We start from the raw sequence: 25,801 nt of genomic DNA, 5'->3' as shown, positions 1-25,801 counted from the left end.
GATGAGGGGGTCAGAGGGAATAGAGGGAGCAGACTGGGAGGAGGTGTCGGAAGCTGAAGAGGAAACAGGGTTTCATGAGCAGGAAGAGGCTGTGGCAGAGAGCAGTCCAGTATCAGAAGCGGAAGCAGAGGGAGGTCAAGAGACAGAGTGGAGGCATGTTGTTGGAAGAAGCCAGGGAGTCTCTCCCTCCTGCTGCAACCAGCTCCCTTCTTCCTGGTCTCCCAGAACGCAAGGGGGAATGAAGAGGGAGGAGCAAAGAGAGGCAAGGCAAAGCAGCCTCAGATTGCTGGGGAAGGAGCCAGGAGAGGAGCCTTAGAGAGCGTTGGGAAGGCAGGGACCTGCCTCATTGGGGCAAGACCTACTTAGGAGAGTTGCTGGGATCACTAGACCTGTTTTGGTTCATTTGAATCAAGAGTTAACTTCACTGACAGCAGAGGCAGGGCCAGGAGACAGGGAATCTCCCCTTCCTGCTGTGACCAGCTCGCCTTTCCCCCTGGTCTCCCAGAACACGCAGAGAAATGAAGAGGGCAGAGCAAAGAGAGACAAGACGAAGGAGCCTTGGGCTGCTGGGGAAGAAACTGCCCAGACTTGCGTTCCAGGGAAGTCACTTTGGCGCTGCTAGCACAGCAGTTTGATCTCACCCCCAGAGGCATACTCCATTGTCGCTTGAGACAGACGGACGCCAACATCTATGTGGACAGGCAGGAGGATTGAACCTTGGACATTCTGCATGCAAAGCAGGTGCTGTGCTACTTACCTACACTAGGGAAATGCCTTATACAGAGACAGACCATTGACCCCTCTAGCACAGCATTGGCTCTGCAGTAACTACAGGCAGCAGCTCTCCAGGATTTCTCTACCTGCCCTACCTGGGGATGCTGGGATTGAACCTGGGACATTGTGTGTTTGAAGCTGGTCCTCTGCCACCGAGCTAGACTATCTAGCTGTGCTTGCGTGGCAAGTTCCCACCTCCCCCCAATGGAAATAAAGACACGTGACAACATGTATTAGGTTAATGGGCTAAAATTGGCCACACCTTTATTGATTACAGGTAAGAGCGGTATTGGCTTAGGCATTAATCCTATCAGACTATCCGGCTTCAGCCAGTTTGCATGAAGACCGGGAAGGGTTAACACCAGCAGGGGGAGCCCTGCTGATGCACATCAACTAGGTACTCGCCCGGGGTCACTGCTCGGGGGGCGCTTTGGGCCCTCACCTCCATAGGCTTTGGACGAGGCGACAACCCCGGGAATCCTTTACCGGACTACCCTTCAGTAAATGGGGGAGGTGATGGCACTCCTCCCCCCCACCACATCTGCATAACAATACCCCTACCAATGCCTAACAGCTACTCAAGCAAAACTCGCCACCAATACCCTCAGACGCGCAACCAATTCTTAATCCCTGTGAATATATCGGCCAGCCAAACATCATTCCCCGCATTGGAAAGATCCACGCCATCTTTGCGGTAGAGGGCCTCCTTGCTGAATGGATGCCGGGGTGGTCGATGGGGCCGCGCTTGCCTTAAGTGAGGCAAGCCACACACCCCGAGCCAGCTGATTGGCTGGCAGAGGGGATGACGCGGCCCGAGGATTCCCCTGATCGCGCAGGGGCTGGAAACAGCCTCCACGCACGGGTTTGGGGGCGTGAAGCCCGCAACCCCACCTCCTCCTTATGTCAGAAGTGGCTTTCTCAGCACACATCCCCTGTACGGAGTGCAGCGAAAGCTGGTTTCTTTAGAGACTGACAACCTATCTCCATGCTGAGAATCAGTTCAGTGCAGCACTTGTAACATTTCCCTTGTCAGAATGAAATGCCATAAATTTTTAAGCCTAATGCTTAATGTACCTACATATTGAACATAAGGGCGTTTATTTAACGGCCCTTGAATCATCAAGAAATATTACTTGCCCTTTTAAGGTTCTCAAAGGTCCCCTAAATATGGCAGAGAGTTGAAGGTACAAGCTGTTCCCCATTTTGTTCAGAAAAGATCTTGCACCCCACAGGCTGACATGGGGTGGGGGAATCCTAGAACATCCCTACATAGAGACATTATAGTAGTCCAATCTGAACATTAGGATAGCACAGGGAATTTTCTGGCCTCGCTCATAATACTAGAGAACGTGTGACCCTTCAATGAAGCTGAATGTTGGAAAATTCAGGACAGATGAAAGGAGTACTTAAACTCTGGACTTCACCACCACAGGAAGCAGTGCTGGCCACCAATTTAGATGATTTTGAAAGAGGATTAGACAAATTTCAGGCAGATAAGGCTATCAATGGCTGGTAGCCACAATGCCTATGTTCTACCTCAATTATTACAGACAATATGCGTCTGAATGACATTTGCTGGGAATCACAAGAGTGGGTTGTCCTCTGTTGTCCTCAAGTTCTGCTGGTGGGCTTCCAGTGTGGGCATCTGGTTGTCCTCTGTGAGAACAGGATGCTGGATAGGTCAGTCAGTAGAGCAGGAGATTCTTAATCTGAGGTTTGTGGGTTCTTCTTTCCCTTCCTCCCCCACAACAAACACTCTATGAGGTAAGTGGGGCTGGGAGACTTCAGAGAAGTGTGACTGGCCCAAGGTCACCCAGCAGCTGCATGTGGAGGAGCGGGGAAGCGAACCTGGTTCACCAGATTACGAGTCCACCGCTCTTAACCACTACACCACACTGGCTCTGCATCACAGGGGGTGGGCTAGTGGACCCTTGTGGTCCCTTCCAACTCTACCATTCTATGATTCTATGACTGGGTACACTTATCCAAAGGGGCTCTTCTTAAGTTCTTCTGTTGATGGATGGATTTGGACTTCATTTCCCAGGAAAATTCTGCACATCCCGATATCCTGTTTGATTCTCTAGGTAAATCTAGACTCATCTGCCGAGCTGCCAGATGTCTAAAAGCAAGCTTTCACCAGGATTGGAGACCCTGTGGCCTCCAGGGTCAGGGATTATGGGAGTTGGGATCCAGCAACACCAGGAGTGGTGCACATTTCCTGTCCTGGATTGTGCCTTCAAACAGCCTAGGGACTGAGCTTCTCCAGCATCCTCTAGCACAGCTTTCCATAATGCTCCAGATATTTTGGACTGTGCATCCTATCATCCTCAGCCAACATGGTCAACGGTCAGGAATGTCTATGCAGAAATGAGAAACTGAGGAAGACGAAAATAGACGGATCCTTCTATCCCTGGTCTCCAGTGAAGGAGCACATGTGCTAGTCTGTACTAGTGGTTCAACAGCTCTTGCCACTAAGACATTTCTCCTAATATTTAGCTGAAATCTGCTTCTCTGCTATTCCCACCCATTGCTTCTGCTCCTGTTCTCTGGAACAAGAGAAAATGAACTGGCTCCTCATCTTCTATAGGGCAGTTCTTCAGATAGTTGAACAGCCTTAGGGTCTCTCCTTAATTTCCTCTGCATCAAGCAGCCCAGTTCTTCTAACCATTCTTCTCATATGACTTTACACCAGTACCCTTTTAAAGGGTCAAGCGGCCTAACAGTCGCTCGCATCTACAAACAGCATTGCAAGGCACGTACGCCTCAGATCTTTCCCGTAACCTGAAATAAATAACAACAACAACAACAATTAAAATAATTAGTGCATGTGAATTATAGACTGCATTCAGAAATGTTGGTAAATACAATCATTATGACTCAGCCCATAAAGCTGACATTTGCTGTCGGATTTAGAGAAACGTCTGATTTCTTTGTTTGCGTCTCTGCTGTTGATGGTGGCTTTCCTCACACACCTGTTGTTAACTTTCACTTTACAAGGTGCACTTGGGGTGGCAGAGAAATCCCTTCTTATGCTTGGACTAATTTAGCCAGCTAGCCCTGGTGATCATCTAATGTTCATTGGGTGGATTTCCCCCCTAAATTGATTCTTTAATTCTGAATTTATTGTTATTCACGTTTTATACTGTATTTCCTGCTGTTGCATCAATTAAGTGTTTTAAATTTGTTGTTAGCCGTCCTGAGCCCGGTTTTCTGAACCGGGAAGGGCAGGGTATAAATAAAAAAATATTATTATTATTGTTGTTGTGGTTGTTCCAAAGACAACTGGCATTTTATTACGTTGGTAGCCTGGGCCTGTTGCGGACTCCATGGCCAAGATCAAAGCCCATGTCTTACAAGGGGAGGAAGAGGAAGAGCAGTAGACAGAGCCAAGGACCTCATAGTGGAACTCTCCCAGCTGTGGGTTACTAAGGTGACTGTCAGAGTAGCTTCCAAATTGTGTGGCAAGGTGACCACCCACCCTTCAGTCCTCCCCAATACCAAGAATAAGAGGCATGAGAACAAATATTTGGGTTAATCAGGCCACACCTTCATTAACTACAGGTGTAAGCAGTATGGCCTAGGTTCTGGCCCGCCTGCCAGAAGAACTTCCATTTTGGGGTCCCTGACCTACATCGAGGAGTAACTTCCCCACTGGGTTGCAGTGGGCACTGTGGCGATCACACAGGGTCCCCGGACGTTTAACGGTCTATTGATCCCTGTGCCACCACTGTGCTTGCTTCCCCGCTGCCACCAACCAATTACTCTCTGGTAAAACACTGAGTCCAGACAGTTGTTAAAAGTGAACCAAAAAAACAAGTTTCTTTTATAAGTGTTAACAAGTTTATGGTTTCTCAGATAATAATCCTGTTAGTATCTTAACTTTAGTTTCTTTACCAGCCTATACCTTCCTAATACCTTCTGACTGATTATCTCAACTGTTTGACTGACCCCTCTTAACAAATTCTCACACCAGACTAACCCAACCCATGGACTTCCTTATCTGTCTCTCTTAACTCCAGACTCTCTTCTCCACAACTCCAACTCTAACTCTCTCTCTCTTTTTTTTTTTAAAGTAATATTTATTAAGGTTTTAAGGGTTGCAAAAAGAAGAAGAAAAAGGAAACACCAAATTAAGCAAAAACAAAACAACACATCACAATAAGGAAAAAGAAAGAAAAAACAAAAAAACACAGAAAAATAGAAACAATTAAAAACACAACGAACATTCCCATATCTTATCTTTCATTTGCTTGTTTCCTTGACCTCCTCACACCTCCCTTTTTTGTATTCTAGTTCAGTTAGCTATTTCAGCAAATCCTTTCCACCTTTCCCAGTTTTTGTCCTGTAATTTATCTTGATATAATCTAACTTTACTTTCCCTCCTTTCACAAATTAACAGTCTATTTTTACTTAATCCTTTATAACATTTCTGCTAAAACCCCATAACCTCATTCCAACATCCTTCTAACATTCATTAATTTTATCTCTCTCCCTCCAACCCCCCCCCCCGTGCTTAAACCTTATACACAGTTAACTCCGCCCCTTGGGTTCCCATTGGTTAGTCATTTTACAATTAGTTAACCCTTTTCCTATGAACCCAGTATGATGTCACACACCTAGGAGGGCAAGCACCACAGGCACCCAGAAAGAAGCACCTCCCCTGCATACCTTTAACAGCATACTCCATTTGAAAGCAGAGGCTACAACCTCCCCTCCATCCAAGACTACACCTATCGAATGCCTGATCCACCAAAGTTGTGGCGATTGCTTTGAGGATGGTGAAAACCAGAGGGCTGGAGCTAATTTGTGTGTTTGTTTTTTAAAAGAATATTGAGGTCTGCAATGAAAAGAGGAAGTCCCAGGCACCTTGCTCAGCAGTGAGTCCAACTGCATTCAGCAGGGCTTACTCCCTAAGTAAGAGTGCAATCCTAACTACGTCTGTTCAGAAGAAACTCCTATTGGATTCAATAGGGCTTACTCCCAAGTAAGCACTCGTTGATGTGTCTTAGTCAAAAACCAGTGGCTCTTTTTTCAGATGTGCTGGTTTCAATAAAGAGAGTTAAAAGCACATGGCTCAACTGCACCTGTTGTTAACTGAATTGCAAGCTGTCTTACATTTCCTTCATTAGCTTTTTTTATTTTTATTTATTATTAATGTTGCAATACATATATGAAATCTTTACATAATGATATATATACATTATATTCTTAAATTCACATTTTCACATTTCATTATGTACCAACATTTATCCATTTCTTATTTCTTGCCCTGTGTCTTCCCTCCACCTGTGACTTCCTTGTTATTATTTTGTAACTTTATTATTGAGATTGTAGTTTTGCATCTTAATAATTAAACATTCAATCTTATATATCTGCTTATCTTAACTTTGTGAAATCAGTCTATACATATCAATAAATTCTTGTTGGAGCATCTTTTGGTCATGTATTCTTTCTACACATTTCCAATCCTGTTTGAGATTTTGATTAGATTGCATTCTAATTGCCGCCATTTTTGCTAATTCAATCATTTCAAAAAATTGATGTTGCCAATCTTTCAATTTTTTGCAATCAACCTTGCGGCGTTCACATCAGGAAGCTGGTCAACAGGAACATAGGAAGCAGCCTTATAGCAGTGGCGGACTTGGTAATATGGCGCCCTGGGTGAGGCCAAAAATGGACACCCTTGCACTGCCTTCCTGAAGTCGAGTAAGAGGTGCGGAGTTCCGAAAAGAAGGCATGAGGCTCTAGCAGGGTCCTAGAGCCCTCCCACCTCCCTTCCCAAATCTGGGAAACACTACATAGGCTTTGTGGATGGAGGTGGGAGCACTCTAGGACCTTGTCCTAGCGCTTTGCTTACCGGACTTTGAGAGGGTTTCCCCCCCCCCCAGCTCATCCTCCCACACAAACAGCCCTGAACCCATCCCTGCTTATAGTCAGACTAGCTCAACTGACTGGCAGTGATTTGCCAAGGTTTCAGGCAAGATGCAATCCCAGCCCTACCAGGAAGTGATGGCGATTGTGCATGGGAACCTCTGCATGCAAAGCGGTTGCTCTGACACCAAACTATGGCCCCTAAAATATGCAATGGATCATATCCAACTCACTGGGGTCTGTTGATTTCAGTGGGCCGACTCCGAGTATGGCTTAGGTGGCTTGTTGTTGTTGTTTAGTTGTTTAGTCGTGTCCAACTCTTCATGACCCCATGGACCAGAACACGCCAGGCACTCCTGTCTTCCAATGCCTCCCGCAGTTTGGTCAAACTCATGTTCGTAGCTTCGAGAACACTGTCCAACCATCTCGTCCTCTGTCGTCCCCTTCTCCTTGCGCCCTCCATCTTTCCCAACATCAGGGTCTTTTCCGGGGAGTCTTCTCTTCTCACGAGGTGGCCAAAGTATTGGAGCCTCAGCTTCAGGATCTGTCCTTCCAGTGAGCACTCAGGGCTGATTTCCTTCAGAATGGAGAGGTTTGATCTTCTTGCACTCCATGGGACTCTCAAGAGTCTCCTCCAGCACCATAGTTCAAAAGCATCAATTCTTCGGCGATCAGCCTTCTTTATGGTCCAGCTCTCACTTCCATACATCACTACTGGGAAAATCAGAGCTTTAACTATACGGACCTTTGTTGGCAAGGTGATGTCTCTGCTTAGGTGGCTACTACAACCCAAAATGAAATCTATTAATTAACTGAACAAAAACAATGGATAGTAAAATCACGAGAAATTCCACTGAAGTATCTGCTTTTTATTTAAAAATAAAAATATATCTTTTTTTCCTTTGTCTGTCTGTCTGCTTCTGGGATTTATCATTTTCGCAGGGGTGGGCTTGCACCTTGATTCTTAGATGAAGTTGCTTACAGTTTAAAGAATGCCATGATCAGCCAATAAAAACAATTAAGCAGAGCATAGTTTACAACTGTTGACCAGAGTAGACGTACCGGGCAGAATTCAGTGCTGATATGTAACCCAGAGAGAAACAAAAAAACACATTTACAGCCTGAGGGATATATTAGTCCACTTAACATCCGGAAATCTCAGTGCAATGTACAAGAGAATAAAAGACATACAACGCCAACAAGCAGAATAAAACAGAGTAAGATATAGTTCAAATTTCACTGTGGGCAGTAATATGCAGGAAAAGGCATGACCTGCATGACGCCTGGTCTCTTTTTTTTTTTTATAATAATTTTTATTAAGGTTTTCCAAATTAGAACAAATCAAAACAAATTAAATCCAATCTATTGCCAATAACTAGGACTTCCCCTCCCTACCCCCTCTTGTGTTCCAAATCTTCCAAATAAGCAATTAAATTCAACAAATTCTTATCCCCAAATTACACTCTTCATCAATAACCCAATTTATCCAAATTCCCATCCCCTAAGATCGATCTATACCCTTCAACGAGTTTCCCCCTTTCAAACATAGTACAGATGGAAATAAGATAAATATAAATAGTAATTTTACAGCCTTTGGATTCCAATTTTCCCTCCCCTCTTTCCCCTTTGCGTTTCACCTATCCCTCCACTTCTAATATCTTCCTGGAGTTCCCACATTACACTATGTCCCTCAGGTTCTTTGCCAGTCTTAAATTACGGATGTCCAATCGTAGAAGGAGTCTATCAAATAAGGGCCCATTTCTTCTATCCAGGTTTTTATATCCAGGAGTAAAAACTCCAATTTTGTATCCATAAGCTTGTCAAACCTGAATATCCCAAATGTTCCCCCAGTTCTGTCCAGTTCTTGTTGTTTCCTTGTTCTTATCAATCATTCTCCTCCTTTTTATTTCTCTGTTCTCCCACAGAAATGTTCTTTTTCCAAAAGTTTCTAGTGTCTCTGCAGAGGTTTGTTATTCTTGAAGCAAAGCATTACATCATGTTCCTTTCATTTTCCAACAAATAGTTCCATTGTTTCCTGTAGTGTGTAGACCTCTGTAGACAAAATAGTGTTCCATTCCTGCAGTTTCCCAGGAGATTGAAAGTTCCATTCAACTGTTCACATTTCCTGTAAAAAACACATGCAATGTCCCTCGGCTCCTCTAGGTGGATTGCAATAACAAAGTTCCCTTCCAGAATCACATCCACCAGACCAAGTAGCTTGTTGACCGATATTTAAAACAGTTTGTATTCAATTTGTAACAAATATAACCGGCAAAGTCCTTATAACAAAGTCTCTATTTTAATCTTCCTTTTTGACAGCTCTTTGACAGCTGTCAAAACCTCCATCACTTTTCTCCAGGCAGTTTCACGAATCGCTCCAGGGATTCCGGGGGGGTTGCTTTTTTTTTTTTTAAACAATTCCACTTTTCTCCTCCAGCTCAATCTTATAATTTTCCCTCGCGAAGTTGCTGATTCGGCAAGATAAGGTTACACTCGATCTTAGTTGTCCAGTCCTTTGTTTTGGCTCTTCTACAATTTAGGGGTAGGCTGACTTCCTTTTTTCCACCTCCCCCGTTCGCTCCGAATTTTAAAAATTTATCCCCCTTTTTTTTTTTAGTCCATATTCCAATTACTCACGGGTTCTTCTTTAGAGCCGAATTTTCAATGGAAGAAGTCAGCGCTCTCCGCCGGATGGCATGCGGCTGCGCTCGGCAGGGATAGCAGAGAACTCAAAGCACCACGCTTCTCCCCGGCACCCGATCCGTAGCCTTTAAAAAGGCTCCTTCACGAGTCGGGAGGGCGCTAACGGTGCCAGCCGAGTCTCCATGTCCACGGCCTCAATCTGGCCGTGGTTTTTAAGGGTCCCCGCATCGCCGGTGCGGTAGGACCCAGCCCCTGCCAAGCCGGCTCCCTCCGGAGCTCGGAGGGAGCCCGCCATTCGGCGATGGCGCCGACCCGGAAGTCATGACGCCTGGTCTCAAAGACCCCAGGTAAATGGAGTCAGGACTGCAGCCTAGTGTGTGTTTAGGATTGTACCCAGTCACATTTATTTAAAGAGGACAGCGGAGTGTGTGTTTCTCTCTCTCTCCATCAAAGCCCACCAAATCGCCAAAGTTAGGCCCTATTCGAGATCTGTCGGTTTGACTAAGGAGAATCAGATGCATATGGGCTGCATTGTGCCCACTAATAACTGAGTGGAAATAAAGACTTTTTATTTTTTACCAAAAACATCAAGATTATAGATAGATCTGTAAGTAGGTAGGTAGGTAGAACCTAGGCAACGACTGTAGTCAGGATTGTATATAGGATTTTATTCATTTGTTTATTAAATTTATATATCACCCTTCATCCAAAGATCACAGGGTGGTTTACAACAGTAAAGTGTTTTACAACATGGTGCTTTAAGAACATAAGAATAGCCTGGCTGATAGATGAGGAATCAGAAGTTCTTTATTTTCCTTCCTTCCCTTCCTCCCCCCCATTATTTCTTCTCTTTTTCTTCTTCTTCTTTTTCTCTATCTTTCTCCTATTTTCGCAATTCCCTTTTCTCCACCCCCCCCCTTTTTTCATTTGTTGCAGTTTGTGCTTTTATCTAGATCAGTGTTTCACTTTTGATTTTTAAAAAAAAAATATTTGAGAATAATTTTTATAAATTCCAATAAAATCCATTTTTTAAAAAAAGCAAAGGGGGAAGAAAAAACAGCCTGGCTGGATCAGGCCAAAGACCCACCGAGCCCAGAATACTGTTCTCACAACGGCCAAACAGAAGCCTCTGAAAAGCCTGTAAGCAGGACCTGCGTACAAGAACACTCTCCTCTCCTCCGATTCCGAAGAAGAAGAAGAAGAAGAAGAAGAAGAGGAGGAGGAGGAGGAGGAGGAGGAGAAGGAGGAGGAGGAGGAGGAGGAGGAGGAGGAGGAGGAGGAAGGAGGAGGAGTTTGGATTTGATATCCCGCTTTATCACTACCCGGAGGAGTCTCAAAGCGGCTAACATTCTCCTTTCCCTTCCTCCCCCACAACAGACACTCTGTGAGGTGAGTGGGGCTGAGAGACTTCAGAGAAGTGTGACTGGCCCAAGGTCACCCAGAGCACTCTTAACCACTACACCATAACTTGTATTCAGAGGCACACTGCCTCAGACAGTGGGAGCAGAACATAGCTGTGATGGCTGGAAGCCTTTGATAGCTTGATACTCCATGAATTTATCTAAACCTCTCTTAAAGCCATTGGGACACGGGTGGCACTGTGGGTTAAACTACAGAGCCTGGGACTTGCAGATCAGAAGGTCGGCGGTTTGAATCCCCGTGACGGGGTGAGCTCCCGTTGCTCGGTCCCTGCTCCTGCCAACCTAGCAGTTCGAAAGCACGTCAAAGTTCAAGTAGATAAATAGGTACCACTCTGACGGGAAGGTAAAAGGGGTTTCCATGTGCTGCTCTGGTTCGCCAGAAGCGGCTTAGTCATGCTGGCCACATGACCTGGAAGCTGTACGTCGGCTCCCTCGGCCAATAAAGCGAGATGAGCGCCACAACCCCAGAGTCGGCCACGATTGGACCTAATAGTCAGGGGTCCCTTTACCTTTACCTTTACTCTTAAAGCCATCCAGGTTGGTGGCCACATATCCATACTTATCTAGACAGATGTGGCTGTATCTAAAATAATCAAAATTCTGCATTGAGAAAGCCTGGGTTCTATTTCACATTTCAACACGCTTCAGTAGTGCTGGACACTGATTCCCACCCCCCTCTTTCTCAAGCCCCTTTTTTTACTTCTTTCTGTTTTTATTTGTTTCCACAATGCTGTTTTACTGTTTTTATGGTACTGGGGGTTTTGGTTGTTGTTTCTTTATCTTGTTTTTCTACACCGCTTAAGAGATTTTTAAACATCAAGAAGCTTGAAAACACTTTCCAGATAGATAAAATTTCCTGCAGGACTTGAACAAACGTCCAAGGGAGGGGGCTGATTCCTGAAATGTCAACTTCCGATGGCTAGCTGTTTCACTCCAGGCGCGGAATACAAGGTTATGTGGCATCAAATCCAGAAACAGAACAATTGTAGAAACTGGGGGGAGGCTTTTCCTACTATGTTTTCAATCATCTGTCAGCCAAAAAAAAAAAAAATAGATCTCTCACCAACAGTATGAAATTAGTACAGCTAGTTAGCTCCATCAATTCCTTATGAGTTGGGTTGCACTTTTTGTGTTTACTTAAAAAAAAAAGAAATTCACAGAAAGATACAAAACAAAACCTACAATTCATGCACTCAATAATTGCTTGAATTGCTGCTGTGCAGTCCGTCATAAATGGTTTATGGATAACCATCAATCTGTTCTGCTCATCCCTCTTAAGAAGTTTGATGGACTTCTCAGAGCAAAGGATGCGTCTCTATTTAACAGCTCTTGGCAGGAAAATTTGTTGCGTGACACAACTTTACAAAGAACATTAAAATCAATGACAATTTATACACCAGAGGCTGGGAATTATGCTTTGGATTCTCATAATTCATCAGAATAAAGCTGTCAGAGACCTTTTATTATAAATTAATAACATGCTGTCTGAAAGTGCCATACTTATTGGAGCCCTTAGCAAGTGAAGCAGTGACATCTAGTGGCCGTCCTCAGCTACTGCAGCATCTGTCCAAATAATACCCAGGGTTGGAATACTCAAAAGACAAGTTTCTTCGATCTTTCGATCAGGTTTCTGTCTATTCATTAGCATTTCAGGGCAAAAGGAGCCCTGGAAATGTTGGGTTTGGACTTCCCGCCTGCAGGGCTTTCCAGAACATTGAGAAGGGAATCATGTTGACTATTTCTTTTTTAGGACCCCAGTTTTTAAAACCCAAACTCTTCTGGAATATACTGTATTTTTCGCTCTATAGGACGCACTTTTCCCCCTCCAAAAATGAAGAGGAAATGTGTGTGCGTCCTATGGAGTGAATGCAGGCTCCTTGGCTTCAGCGATAGCAACGCGAAGCCTCCGAAGCGCAGAGGGAGTGCTCCCTCCGCGCTCTGGAGGCTTCGTGTTGCTTTCGCTGAAGCCTGGAGAGCGAGAGGGGTCAGTGCGCACCGGCCCCTCTCGCTCTGGAGGCTTCAGGGATAGCCGCCTCAGCCTTTGGAGGGCAGTGGGAACTTGCGCTGCACTCCAAAGGCTTTGGGTTCCTTTTGCTGAAGCTGGGAGAGCAAGACTCTCCTGGCTTCAGCAGAGAGGGAGACCTGTGCAGCGCCCCTTCAGCCAAGCGGGAGGAGAGATGGAAGGGGCTCCATTTCTCCTGCCGCTTCGCTGAAGGGGTGCTGAGCAGAGAGGGGGAGAATTTTTTTTACTTGTTCTCCCCCTCTACAACAAGGTGTGTCCTATGGTCAGGTGCGTCCTATAGAGTGAAAAATACGGTATTTGTGGCAGCCAGGAGAATTGGGGGGGGGAATATCTGTACAATGTGTCACATTCTTCAAAACTGTTTGCAATTGCAGCTGTAAACTAGATTCTCTTGCTTAGGTTTTGTGGTGGAACCTAGCAAATTACATTAGAGATGAATGAGAAACGCCTTGTTTTGTCTACGAGCCCCTCAAACCCGAAGTTATCTGAAGATATACCAACTGAATTGGAAAAGGACTCGTTGTTCAAAACACAGGCAGCTGGACAAGAAAAAGAACCAAAGATTGAGGAAGAGAAGACATCTGCCAAGCAGGAGGAGCTGAAAGAAGGGATGGCTGAGATGATACAGAAGAGAAAAGAGAACTGGAGACCTGCTAAGAAGAATCTTAAATCGACCAAGGTGAAAGTCGGACTAGTTGGGACATATAGATTTTGGAAACAGTGTTGGAGCACCACCTGTAAACAAGCAGGTCTCATTGGAAGAATCACGGTCAGCATCGAGAAAATACATCTTCGACCCTGGGCGCTAAGCAAGAGAGACTTTCGAAGAAACCGGCTGAAAGGGACTGAGAGAGACTTGCGTGCCTCGGACGAAAGATCACCAGGCTAAAAAGATGGACCAAATGGATTTTGGTTAGGGATGGAAACCGGGGAGGGAAGGGTGGGACCTAACAGTCTGAAGGGGGTCTGTTCTTTTTTTGCCTTAGGAGTATAAAAATTATAGGCCTTTTTATTACTATAAAAATGGGGAATCCGTGGAGGGGAAATAGTGGCTACCTTAGGAAGGGTATATCTAATCTTTTTTTTCCTCTTTTTTTCTTTATATATAGGGTTAAGGTATATATTTGAATAAATGGCTAAAGTATAATAATGAATTAAAGCTTAATTCTATTATGAAAAATTAACTTAACTAAATTAGGGTTAAATGATTTTAAACAAACTATGTTTTAGGATATTCAGTGGAAAACTTGCTTGAATAAACAACTGAAGATGGAATACAATAGGGGGAGATGTGGGGAAGTCTTGAAAAGAAGTTAAGGAAAATGAGTTTAAAAGGTGGAAACCCTTTTTTCTGTTGTTGTTTTCTGTTTTTTCTTCTCTGGTCTTCTTATTTCTTTCCTATTTTTCTTTCTTTTTCTTTTGCTCTGTTATTTGTAACCTTTTGAAAATTTAATAAAGATCATTTTTAAAAAAAAAAAAAAGAACCTAGCAAATTACGGCTGACCCCCTTTTCTCCTGCTTTGAGGGTAATTTTCAGGGGACGCTTTGGCCGATTCCTAAAACAGAGGAAAGATGACGGTGCAAAATGCTCCATGCCATTTTGGGGAGAGGGACTTTCAATGATGGGAAGGGGGGTATACACACACACACACACACACACACACACACACACATCTTTGTTTTTATCTATTTTTTCCATAACTTTTAAAAGTGCCTCTGGGATGGAAGAATGGTGGCAATGGGTGCTTTGTTACTACTGCTGCCCCACCCAAAAGAGAGGGGGGGAATATTATGCCTCCACTCACCACCAGTGTAATCTCCTGTCCCACTCCAGCACCATTTCAGGGGTCAAAAGGCTCACCCTCATTTGCCTCCTGCGAGAAAACTATTATTCTCACACACCCTGGGGGGGGGGGGGACCGAGTGTGCAGATATTTCCCTTATTTCAACTTTGTTTGGCAGTGTCAATCCAGACAGAGGGCCCTCTCGGTGGTGGCACCCGCCCTGTCAGATGTCAAGGAAATAAACAACTATCTGACTTTTAGAAGACATCTGAAGGCAGCCCTGTTTAGGGAAGTTTTTAATGTTTGAAGTTTCATTCTTTTTTTAATGTTCTGTTGAAAGCCTCCCAGAGTAGCTGGGGGATCCCGGCCAGATGGGTGGGGTAGAAATAAATAAATAAATTATTATTATTATTATTAATATTAATAATAATAATAATAATATATAATTCCCTCAACTACCACTACTCCTTTCATACCCAGCTTTGACTATTAATTCTCTTTGTTCCTGAAATGGCCACACAGGTGACAAACACACAAACACACACACACACACACACACACACACTGCAAGTAGGAATCACTCCGTTGACAGAAATGCCTTCAAAACACTGAACAGCCAATCAGATTTAGCCAGCTGGTCATGCCACGAAGAGCAAGGGAGAACAACTGAGCAGAGTGTTAAATGAGTAAGTGGGCCAATTTGCAAGGAGTGCTAAAATCTAAAAGCAGGAGTTGTCTGCTGGACCTACACACAATATTCACAATGGCCACCAGCACCTATGATATCACCCAACCAACATGTGCACAATGTTGACATAGGTTAGCTGGGATCCTAAATTCCCTGTCCCACCCCAAGCCAATATAAGTGAACCATAAGATGGAAATACGGCTCACTGGTTATGGTGGAGCCACTATGCTAGGTTCCCAGTACACCGTGGGCAGAGGTGAAAAGGAAAGGGGGCTAGATGGCGGGAAGGTCAGGGTGGTGCAAACATACCGGCAGAGTCAATCCACTGCTCCTGCCAACGCGTTTCTACTGCACCAACCTCCCTGCTGCCTCACCCAACGTTGCCCCACCTGCCAGAAAGCTTCCATGGCAGTCCTGCCTCACCTGCTGAGCTGCTTCTGATAGGATTGGGCTAACAGCAGCTTTCAAGCTGTTCTTAGTAGGATATATCCAGTGAAGTTATATTCAGAGCAGACCCCTTGAAATCAGTAGTCCTAAGCTAGTCAAGTGCATTATTTTCAACGGATCTGATCTGAGTAGGGCTAATGCAGGAAATAACCCCATGTTTCTTGTTTCGTTATTCATTGTGGGTCTTAAAAAAAAGAAAAGAATCTATGCCACTTTGAACACAGGGGGGGATTTTTTAAAAATGTATAAATGTGTTGTGTGGTTTATCTTCTTCCTCTGACTTCAGGCTGACCTGTTAAGAAATAGCCCTTTTTAACAAGCCACCATCGCAGAAAAATATTGCTCGGGTAGTTCAGATTCTAGCTTGTCTTTGACATGTGTTCTTTCAAGAAGTTAATACTCTACCATTTCTATAAATGAAAAAAAAAAATTAGGGCACTCCAAATTGGTCTTTTGAAGTCTGTTTAAATGAGACATTGGATATTAAAAAGGCTTTTGGATGCTGTGATGGTTCCTTGTGTTGAGCGTTTAGTCAAATGTCTATCACACCCTGCAGAGCCGGTACTCTTGGCTTCAGATGGTAATAACATAGAGAATCTTTTAATACTTCCTTTGCCTTCCACACTTAGTTTGGTCTTTCTTGTCCCTGTATTATGATAATATACATAAAAGTTGCAAGGGAAGAATTGTATCACGTTCCCCCACCACCAGCATCTAGCACTCTTGTGGGCTCACAGAGGTCCTGGCGATAAAAAGGAGGACATGAAAAGATAACGTATTAAAAATGTACTGTGTAATGTCAGCGGATACAGAGCTGATAATGTCGAATGCGGGAGGTGAACCGATGTAGTTATAAATGCTGTACACACTGGGCTGTTTCAGCCTTTTGTAGAGAAAGGGCAGAAATTCAATCCGTTTTGCACTGAAAGGCTAACTTACCAATTCACACTTTCTGAAATAATACACAAACCCAAACACAGCCACCCTGCAAAATTCTGACTTCTCCAAATTTTGCAGAGTGGTTTTGCAGCCTAGTAGCGTGCACGAGAATGCATATATTCAAGGAAAATATTAGGAAACATTGCTTTGCAAAAATGTGTATAATAGGAGAAATTCACAATATAAAATACTGGTGAATATTCATGAGGACTTAAGAAATAAACAAATGAAATCACAAATGTGGGAACGTGGAGAACGGAAGGTTAGGAAAATGGGAAACCGATAGAAACTGAAATGGACATATTCGCCCATCGCTTCCTGTGGGACGTATACATCTCCAGGTCTTCTCAAACGCAGGCGTCTGAATTTCGGCTTTCTGAGTTTTATGCAAGTCACATCCTTGCATGAATATTCTTGGCCCTAATAGTACAACATTAAAACCGCAAGTACAGTCAGATACTGAAAAGATTAAAATTGGTCTGGTTGGTTCTAATCTGTGAGAGCGAGGAAAGCCATTCACAAAAGTGCCAGACTTAGGTCGTCAGCCTCCATACATTTCTAAGAAGGGCATGTCAAAGCAGATCACGGCAGCGGGGTTTAGCAGATTAAGTGGAAAGCACTCTCCCCACCCCCCCCACCCCTCTAATTTAGCTATTGTAAGTTACTGCTCCAATATGGCATGTTTTACAGAAATAGCGTATCGCATAGTGAGAAACATTAGCTACATTTGTCGCTAAATAGCAGCTTTGGAAAATCAGAACTCCTGGGAAGTACTTCCGTGGGCCAAATCTGCAAGCGATACAGGACAGGCTTCACCATCCTGGTGCCTGCCAGATGTTTGCAGCTGCATTACCCACCGGCTAATCGTGGTTGCCGTCCAAAAGAAGGAGGCCACCAGGTTGATGGAGGCTGACGCACTTGGGACAGTGTGGTCTAATAGTTAGAGCAGGGATGGGCTGACTGGGCATGAAGGTTCTACTTTGTGTTATGTGCGTGTGTTTTTAACTAAACCCCAACATCTTTGCAAAGCAGAGGCAGGCACCAAGAGACATACAGTGAAAATTAAAGAAGAGGGTGCCTCTGAGCACATTCTGAGCCGACAGAATTGCTTTCCATGCCAGAATTCACCTGAGCGACTTCCACAAAAAAGGCCAGTGGAATGCAGCTTCCTTCTTCAATTAAGCCATGGTCTGTCTTTACATTAGACCAGCCTTTGCCACCCCCGGGGCACTGCAAATGGAATGACGGATTATCACTTCCATCAACTCCAACCAGCACAGCTTGCCAAAGCTGCATCAAACTATCCCAGCCCAACACAGCAGCCTACTTTAGGGTTGGGGAAATCACCGTGTTGTCACTTATTGTTAAATCATTGGGAGTCAGAAATCCTTGCAGATCTGCTGCAAATCACCCAGCAGTGTACTAGCAGATCCCAGTCTACCTTCCATGCACCCTGGGCTTCAAGTTTCAGAGAAGGATCAGAGAGATCTCTGTTCAATTCCCACTCAGTCCCTCAGCTTGCTGGGTGAGCTTGGGCGAATGTCTCTCTCTGCCTAGCCTGTTCTGAAAGATGTGTTTACGATCCCTGCTAAGTGGGGCTGCAACTGCTACAAGTCTCCTCCCTTCTTAACTACAGCCACCCCTCTCCTGACGACTCTCTCTCCAGCTCTTTTGATAGGAGGGGTTCCCCCGCAAGCCTGCAGGCTCAATCTGAAAGGAAGGTCTTTGTCTTAGCCAGTGCGTCTCCCATCCCCCACAAAATATAGGTACCAGAACTCACCATGAAGTTGGTACAGTAAGTCGCCGGTCAACTCAGGGCATCCCTGAACAGATGTCAGTGCCCCCTAGTTCTGGTGAGGGTTAAATGAATGCACCCCCACCTCCCTCTTAGGTTCAGGCAGATGTTACTGACAAAAGAAGAGTGGCAAATGAAATTAATGGACTATGCAGAACTAGACAAACTGACAGGAAGGATTCGAAACCTGCAGGACCAGAGATTCTTAGAAGACTGGAGTAAATATATGAACTATTTGAAAAGCAATTGTAATAAACAGATTACGCTAGTAGGACTGCAAGAAGTTTTGTAAGGAGGATTACGTGAAATATTGCAAGAAAGAGAATCATTAGTTAAGGTCAATTAAAAGTAACAGAGAAATTAAGAAATGCAGATTAAGTGATAAAGAATGGGAAATCTTCAGAGGTAGTTGGCGGAAGTCTAAAATATTGTATAAGGTAAGAATGTATGTTAAATAGCTGTTGGAAATGATATGTTAAAAAATTAATAAAAATGTATTTTAAAAATTCAGGCAGATAGCTAGGGCAGCATGGAAGGGCCCTCATGCAATTGTGCATGTGTGCAATGTTAGAGGCCAGGCTGGAAGCCTTAAAGCCCACTGCAACTACACAGAAGACAGCTTGAAGAAAAGGAAATACAAATTGGCCCCGCCCAGTAGCTTGACCAATCACAGCTAGGAGCTAAGGTGGAGTCATAGATCTAAAACAAAGTATAGACTCACACACGCTATCCAGCTTCCGTTTTGACTTGAAATGTCTGTTTTGGGTTTCTCAGACTTACATAAAGGCAAGGCGGGGGCAGTGCCAGCCTGCAATGGTGCCTACCTGAGAGGCACCAGAACTGCGCTCCAGTTGAAAAAAAGCACTGGTCTCAGCTGAGCAAGTTTCTGCCTCCGTTACTCTTCCTTCCCCATTTGGTAAGGCATCCCCTCCTGCATTGGGGTAGGACACTGCTTTCAATAGATGCAGTCCATTTGTCTTGCTCAGTCTCATCTACACTGACTGGCAAGAGCTCGGTTGTATTAGACTACAATAATCACATGCGGTTTCCTGAGTTCAAAAGCTTTATTCATGCAGGAACTATTTGCAGGGTGAGTGGAGATGAGAGAGAAAATAGCAAACATATTGTCTCAACAAGTTGGGAGAAAACAATAAACATAGTGACTCCACTCAAGCATAGAAGCTACAAACAGGTGCTGGCTAGATAAACAGTGCCCTCGTGTGGTTTAAAGTAACACATGTGTTAACTACAAATCAAGAGACCAAAATGTATTTGCTTTTCTCCAACACTTCCATCATGGCAGCATAGAGCTTCTTCTAGAGGCCTCCTCCTTCCAGCTACCAACTTCCATTGCTGAGACCATCAGAGGAAGAGGAAGCAACAGCCTTTCCATGGTTCAAGGATCCAGCTCTATGACCTATTGAATTACTACCTGCCAAACTTTGCAAATAAGAACGAGCTGCACTTTTCTTCTTCTGCTCTTCCCATCCTTTTTCCTTTTGTGTTGTGACTTTTAGATTGTAAATCTGTTTTATCTCCGCAGGAGCCTGAGGTAAAAGTAGAGGGGGCAATGAATGGGGCACTCGGTTGAATTCCAGCTATGCAAAAATCAGAGGTATATACACATGCTTCTCTCCATCCAGACAAAGACATTACAGTTCAAAGACACATCCAAGCCAGGCCAAAGCACCAAGGGAGAGCCTGGGGCAGGGCTGCTTGGGGGTGTAGCAAGGGAAGATGGCAGCCCAAGGGAGAATCCCAGGGGATGGATAGAGAGGGATGGAGGGCTGCAAGAGGCCCCTAGGGCTGTGTACATACTTCTAAAAATCCCAACCATCACAACTGGCAGAGCATGAGACTCTTAATCTCAGGGTAATGGTTTCGATCGACATCTGAAGGCAGCCCTGTTTAGGGAAGCTTTTAATATTTGACGGACTATTGTATTTTAATGTTCTGTTGGAAGCCACCCAGAGTGGCTGGGGAAACCCAGCCAGATAGGTAGGGTATAAGTTGTTGTTGTTGTTGTTGTTGTTAGACAAGAGTGTCCTGCATTACAGGGGGTTGGACTAGATGATCCTCGTACCTACGGGACCGCCTCTTCTAGTATGTCCCACAGAGGACCTTACGGTCTTCAAACAAAAACATCTTGGAGGTCCCAGGCCACAGGGAGGTTAGGCTGGCCTCCACCAGAGCCAGGGCTTTTTCGGCTGTGGCCCCAATCTGGTGGAATGCTCTGCCACAAGAGACTAGGGCCCTGTGGGACTTGACATCTTTCCACAGGGCCTGCAAGACAGAGATGTTCCACCAGGCCTTTGGCCAAGGCTCAGCCTGACCCCCTCATTTGGTAATCCTCATAGAACTCTAGAACTCTAGCCCAATGGTTGCCATTAATTTGATTCTGAATTGATTTGATTCTGAATTGATTTTAGAATGTATTTTAATTGATTGTGATTTTATGTAAACTGTGTTACTTTTACTGTTGTTAGCCACTCTGAGCCCGGCTTTGGCTGGGTAGGGCAGGATATAAATAAAACATTATTATTATTATTATTATTATTATTATTATTATTATTATTATCCCTTTCAACTCTACAATTCTGTGATTAGGTCCAAGGGCTGCTAAAATAACTACCCTATGCTAATGCTTACTAAAGCACACGAGGTTTTGATGGCAGAAATAAGCACACACGGGTAGGTTTTTAGCCTCCCAAATGCAACGGAAAAAAGGGTGGATAAAAGTGGGTATAACTAATTATCATTATTATTTATTAAATGTGTATTCCACCCTTCCTCTGAAAATCACAGGGTCGTTCACTACATGAAAATACAAGACGAGAACACCAAATACATAATAAAACAAAAGCAAACCAATAATCCAGGACAATGATTCTGAATAACTGCCTTGCCAAATTGCATGCACTTTAAAATGGATCCACTACTTTGCTAAATTATATGAACCTGGCATGCAACAGCCTGCCTCAAAACTTGTATTTTTCCCTCTCCCTCTTTTTTTTAAGTATGCATCCAAAAGGTTTTCTTCCCACTTTGTAAAAAAGAATGAATAGCCTGGGGCCACGGTGCTACTTCTGTTGAAACATATGTGATGTGGAAGGCACACTGAATTTCCCAGCCAAGGATTTCTCTCAAACAGTAGGGGAACAAATTTCAGAACAAAGAGAGCAAAGTTGAACTGTGTGGCCTGCGGTTGCCAGATCTTACACAGGATGAGTCTGCTTTGCCTTCTAGGGCCATTTTGCAGGTTATTCTTCCCAGCGTGCAATATCAGCAAACCGCTCTATGCGCCGTGACCCAAAATAGACCTTTATAGTGCTTTCCAGACCTTACGGAATAGTAGCGGCGAGAGGAATTTCTTCCCACAAGTCTTCCTCAAAATCCTTCACAGTGGATTAAGTACCCATCGTCAACATCTTAAAAGAGTGGGCTCTGTTGCCACAGCAACAAGAGAGTGAGCCTTTTCCCACCTCTCTTGGCTCGATACCACATCATCCTTGGAATGAGAATGAGGGGCCAAGGTGAAGGGAAACAGGAGCAGAAATTGCAGTTGTTTGCTTATTCGTCCCATGTCCAGAAAAGAAATCAATCCAGGGAATGCGGTCGGTAGTGACTGCCATTGTTGCTTTCGGTCCACAATTGACACTTTATTATGCCCTCCCCATGGCATTTCCTTTGAATTGACTTGAATGTGGTGGAATAATGCAATTTGCACAGGTACCTTGGTTCTCAAACTTAATCCATTCTGGAAGTCCATTCCAAAACCAAAGCGTTCCAAAACCAAGGTGCACTTTCCCATAGAAAGTAATGCAAAACGGATTAATCCGTTCCAGACTTTTAAAAACAACTGCAATTTAACATGAATTTTACTATCTAACGAGACCATTGATCCATAAAATGAAAGCAGTAATCAATGTACTGTACAGTGGTACCTTGGGTTACAGATGCTTCAGGTTACAGACGCTTCAGGTTACAGACTCCACTAACCCAGAAATAGTACCTCGGGTTAAGGTACTTTGCTTTGGGATAAGAACAGAAATCGCGCGGTGGCAGTGGGAGGCCCCATTAGTTAAAGTGGTGCTTCAGGTTAAGAACAGTTTCAGGTTAAGAACGGACCCCCAGAACAAGTTAAGTTCTTAACCCGAGGTACTACTGTACTATAAAATAAATAAAACAGTATTGTAAATTATTATAATTAAAATTTTAAAAAATTCTTATCTGCACTGATGATAGTCATTGTTTGGAGGGGGGCTTTTATCCATTTCCACAGTCACACAATCAAATCAAACCAATTAATCACAAAAACAAATTAACTGAAAAAGCCTCAAAACAAAAAACACAAAATAAATAGCAAAAACAAAAGCACCAAATTTAAGCTCCAAATATCACCTCAGAACACTGCAATCAGAAACAGAAGTCTTGAACTACAATGGGGGGGGGTGCAAATTAGCAGCGCAACAGGAAACACGGGGGCGCAAAAGGGAGCATATTCGGCTTCCGACAAAAAATTTGAAAACCGGAACACCTACTTCCGGTTTTGCAGCATTCGGGTTCCAAGTCGTTCGTGAACTAAGCTGTTCGAAAACTGAGTTACCACTGTAGTGTAGGTTTTGGCAGAAGACGAACTGCAGCAACACGGAAACATTGCTGCCTGCAATGAATACAGGGAGAGACCAGAAACTGTGGCTTCTTACAACCCTACAATCCATAAAGAGGCTTTCAACCACACCTGGGAGAACTAAGCCCCAGACTTGCCCTGTTATTCATACTTTGAGGGGATTATTTTTAAGCTTACAAGTCCTGCGTTTTGGTCTGAAAGACGAAGAACGTGAGGTCAGAAACACATTAGGAACAAAGCAGTGCAGAAGCACATTGCAAAATGCATATTCTCAGCTGCCAACAAAGTTACACAGCCAGCCCAGCAAAGTCATAATTCTAATTTCCAATTGGTCATAATCCAGAAACAGGTGCACAATTTTATTGTATAACTGGAGATTAATGAGACAGTCATTACATAGGAGGGGCCTCTCCTGATGATTGGACTGAAAGCGGGGGGGGGGGGAGGCCCACATAAACTGCAGTTAACAAGCAGATATATCATTTAATGGAAAATCATTAACTTTAAATTCCCCAGGTTTTGCTCATTCAGAATGTTTTACAAGCACGGGATTAACAACATCAGTGGAAAGCCCATCTGAACACACTGCCACATTACACTAATAAAATCCTTATTAATAATGTGAATTATTACTATTATTGACTAGGGCTGCCATACGTCTGGATTTCCCAGGACATTAGTGGGATTTCAAAGGCGGAATTGACATCCAGGGGAGTTTCTGAAAGGTGGCATTTTTCCTGGATCTCAGGCAAATCAATCGAAGAAAATCACCTCTTTTTTTGGCGTTTTTAAAAGCTCAACATTTTTGGCTTCTTCCTTTTAAAAGCTCAACAGCTTTTGGGGTGTCCTGGTTTTTACTTTTTGAAATTGTTGTTGCTGTTGTTGTTGTTTAGTCGTTTAGTCGTGTCCGACTCTTCGTGTCCCATGGACCAGAGCACGCCAGGCACTTCTGTCTTCCACTGCCTCCCGCAGTTTGGTCAAACTCATGTTGGTAGCTTCGAGAACACTGTCCAACCATCTTGTCCTCTGTTGTCCCCTTCTCCTTGTGTCCTCCATCTTTCCCAACATCAGGGTCTTTTCCAGGGAGTCTTCTCTTCTCATGAGGTGGCCAAAGTCTTGGAGCCTCAGCTTCAGGATCTGTCCTTCCAGTGAGCACTCAGGGCTGATTTCCTTCAGAATGGAGAAGTTTGATCTTCTTGCAGTCCATGGGACTCTCAAGAGTCTCCTCCAGCACCAGAATTCAAAAGCATCAATTCTTTGGCGATCAGCCTTCTTTATGGTCCAGCTCTCACTTCCATACATCACTACTGGGAAAACCCACAGCTTTAACTATATGGACCTTTGTTGGCAAGGTGATGTCTCTGCTTTGGTGATGGGACCAGTTTTTGAAATATGGCAACCCTATTATTGACCAGCTTGCTACCGAAACAAGATAGGAAGAGAAGCACCTTTCAAGAGATGCCTAAGGGCTTGAGTGGACCCCAGGTGACACGCCCTCTGATGGGCTCCCTCCAAAAGCACTGAGGAGCTGTGATGTGGACTTAGAATCATCGAATTCTGGAGTTGGAAGGGATCCTGAGGGTCATCTAGTCCAACCCCCTGCAATGCAGGAATCTCAACTAAATCATCCATGGCAGATGGGCATCCAACTTCTGCTTAAAAGCCAGCAAGGAAGGCGATATATCTAGAGGCACATTTTAATGCAACTATAATGCATAATGAATCGTAATACAAATTAATGCAAATACAGTGGTGTCTCGCAAGACGAAAAGAATCCGTTCCGCGAGTCTCTTCGTCTTGCGGTTTTTTCGTCTTGTGAAGCAAGCCCATTAGCGGCTTAACGGATTAGCGCTATTAGCGGCTTAGCGGCTTAGCGGATCAGCTGTTAAGCGGCTTAGCGGCTTAGCGGATCAGCTGATAAGTGGCTTAGCGGCTTGGAAAAATGGGGGGGAGGGAAAAAAACCCACAGGAACTCGCAAGACATTTTCGTCTTGCGAAGCAAGCCCATAGGAAATTCGTTTTGCGAAGCACCTCCAAAACGGAAAACCCTTTCGTCTTGCGAGGCATTCGTCTTGCGGGGCACCACTGTAGAATGCATCTTGTCATCGAGTGGCAAACTATGATGAGCCCGCTCAGTCTGCCTGCTCAGTCTGCTGTCCAGGTGCAACCCACCTCTGCTTAAAAGCCTCCAAGTAAGTTGGCACAAAAATGGAAGCAAGAAGAATTACCGACGAAAGAAGAATGGCGGATGAAATTGGTGGACTATGCAGAACTGGATAATTTAACAGGAAGGATTCACAACCTGTGGGACCAGAGATTCTCAGAAGACTGGAGTAAATATATGAACTATTTGAAAAGTAATTGTAATGAACGCTAGTAGGACTGCAAGAAGTTTTGTAAGGAGGACTATTTGAAATATTGCAAGAAAGACTATGAGGAGAATTATTAGTTAATGATAATTAAGAGTAATAGAGAAATTAAGAAATGCAGAATAAGTGATAAAGAAAGGAAAATTATCAGAGGTGTTAATGGAAGTCCAAAACATTGTATAAGATAAGAAGTTATGTTATATGATTGTTGGAAATGATATGTTAGGAAAAAACTAATAAAAATGTATATATATATAAAAAAATAAAAACCTCCACGAAAGGAGAGCCCACCACTTTCCAAAGGAGTCCATTTTACTGTTGAACAACTCTTGCTGTCAGAAAGTTCCTGACTTTTAGTTGGAATCTCTTTTCTCGTAACTTGAAGCCATCGGGTTCGAGTCCTGCCCTCTGGAGCAG

Source organism: Podarcis gaigeae (genome assembly GCF_964106915.1).
Source record: "Podarcis gaigeae genome assembly, chromosome: 10".
Lineage (NCBI taxonomy): Eukaryota > Metazoa > Chordata > Lepidosauria > Squamata > Lacertidae > Podarcis > Podarcis gaigeae.
This window is presented reverse-complemented; position numbering follows the sequence as displayed.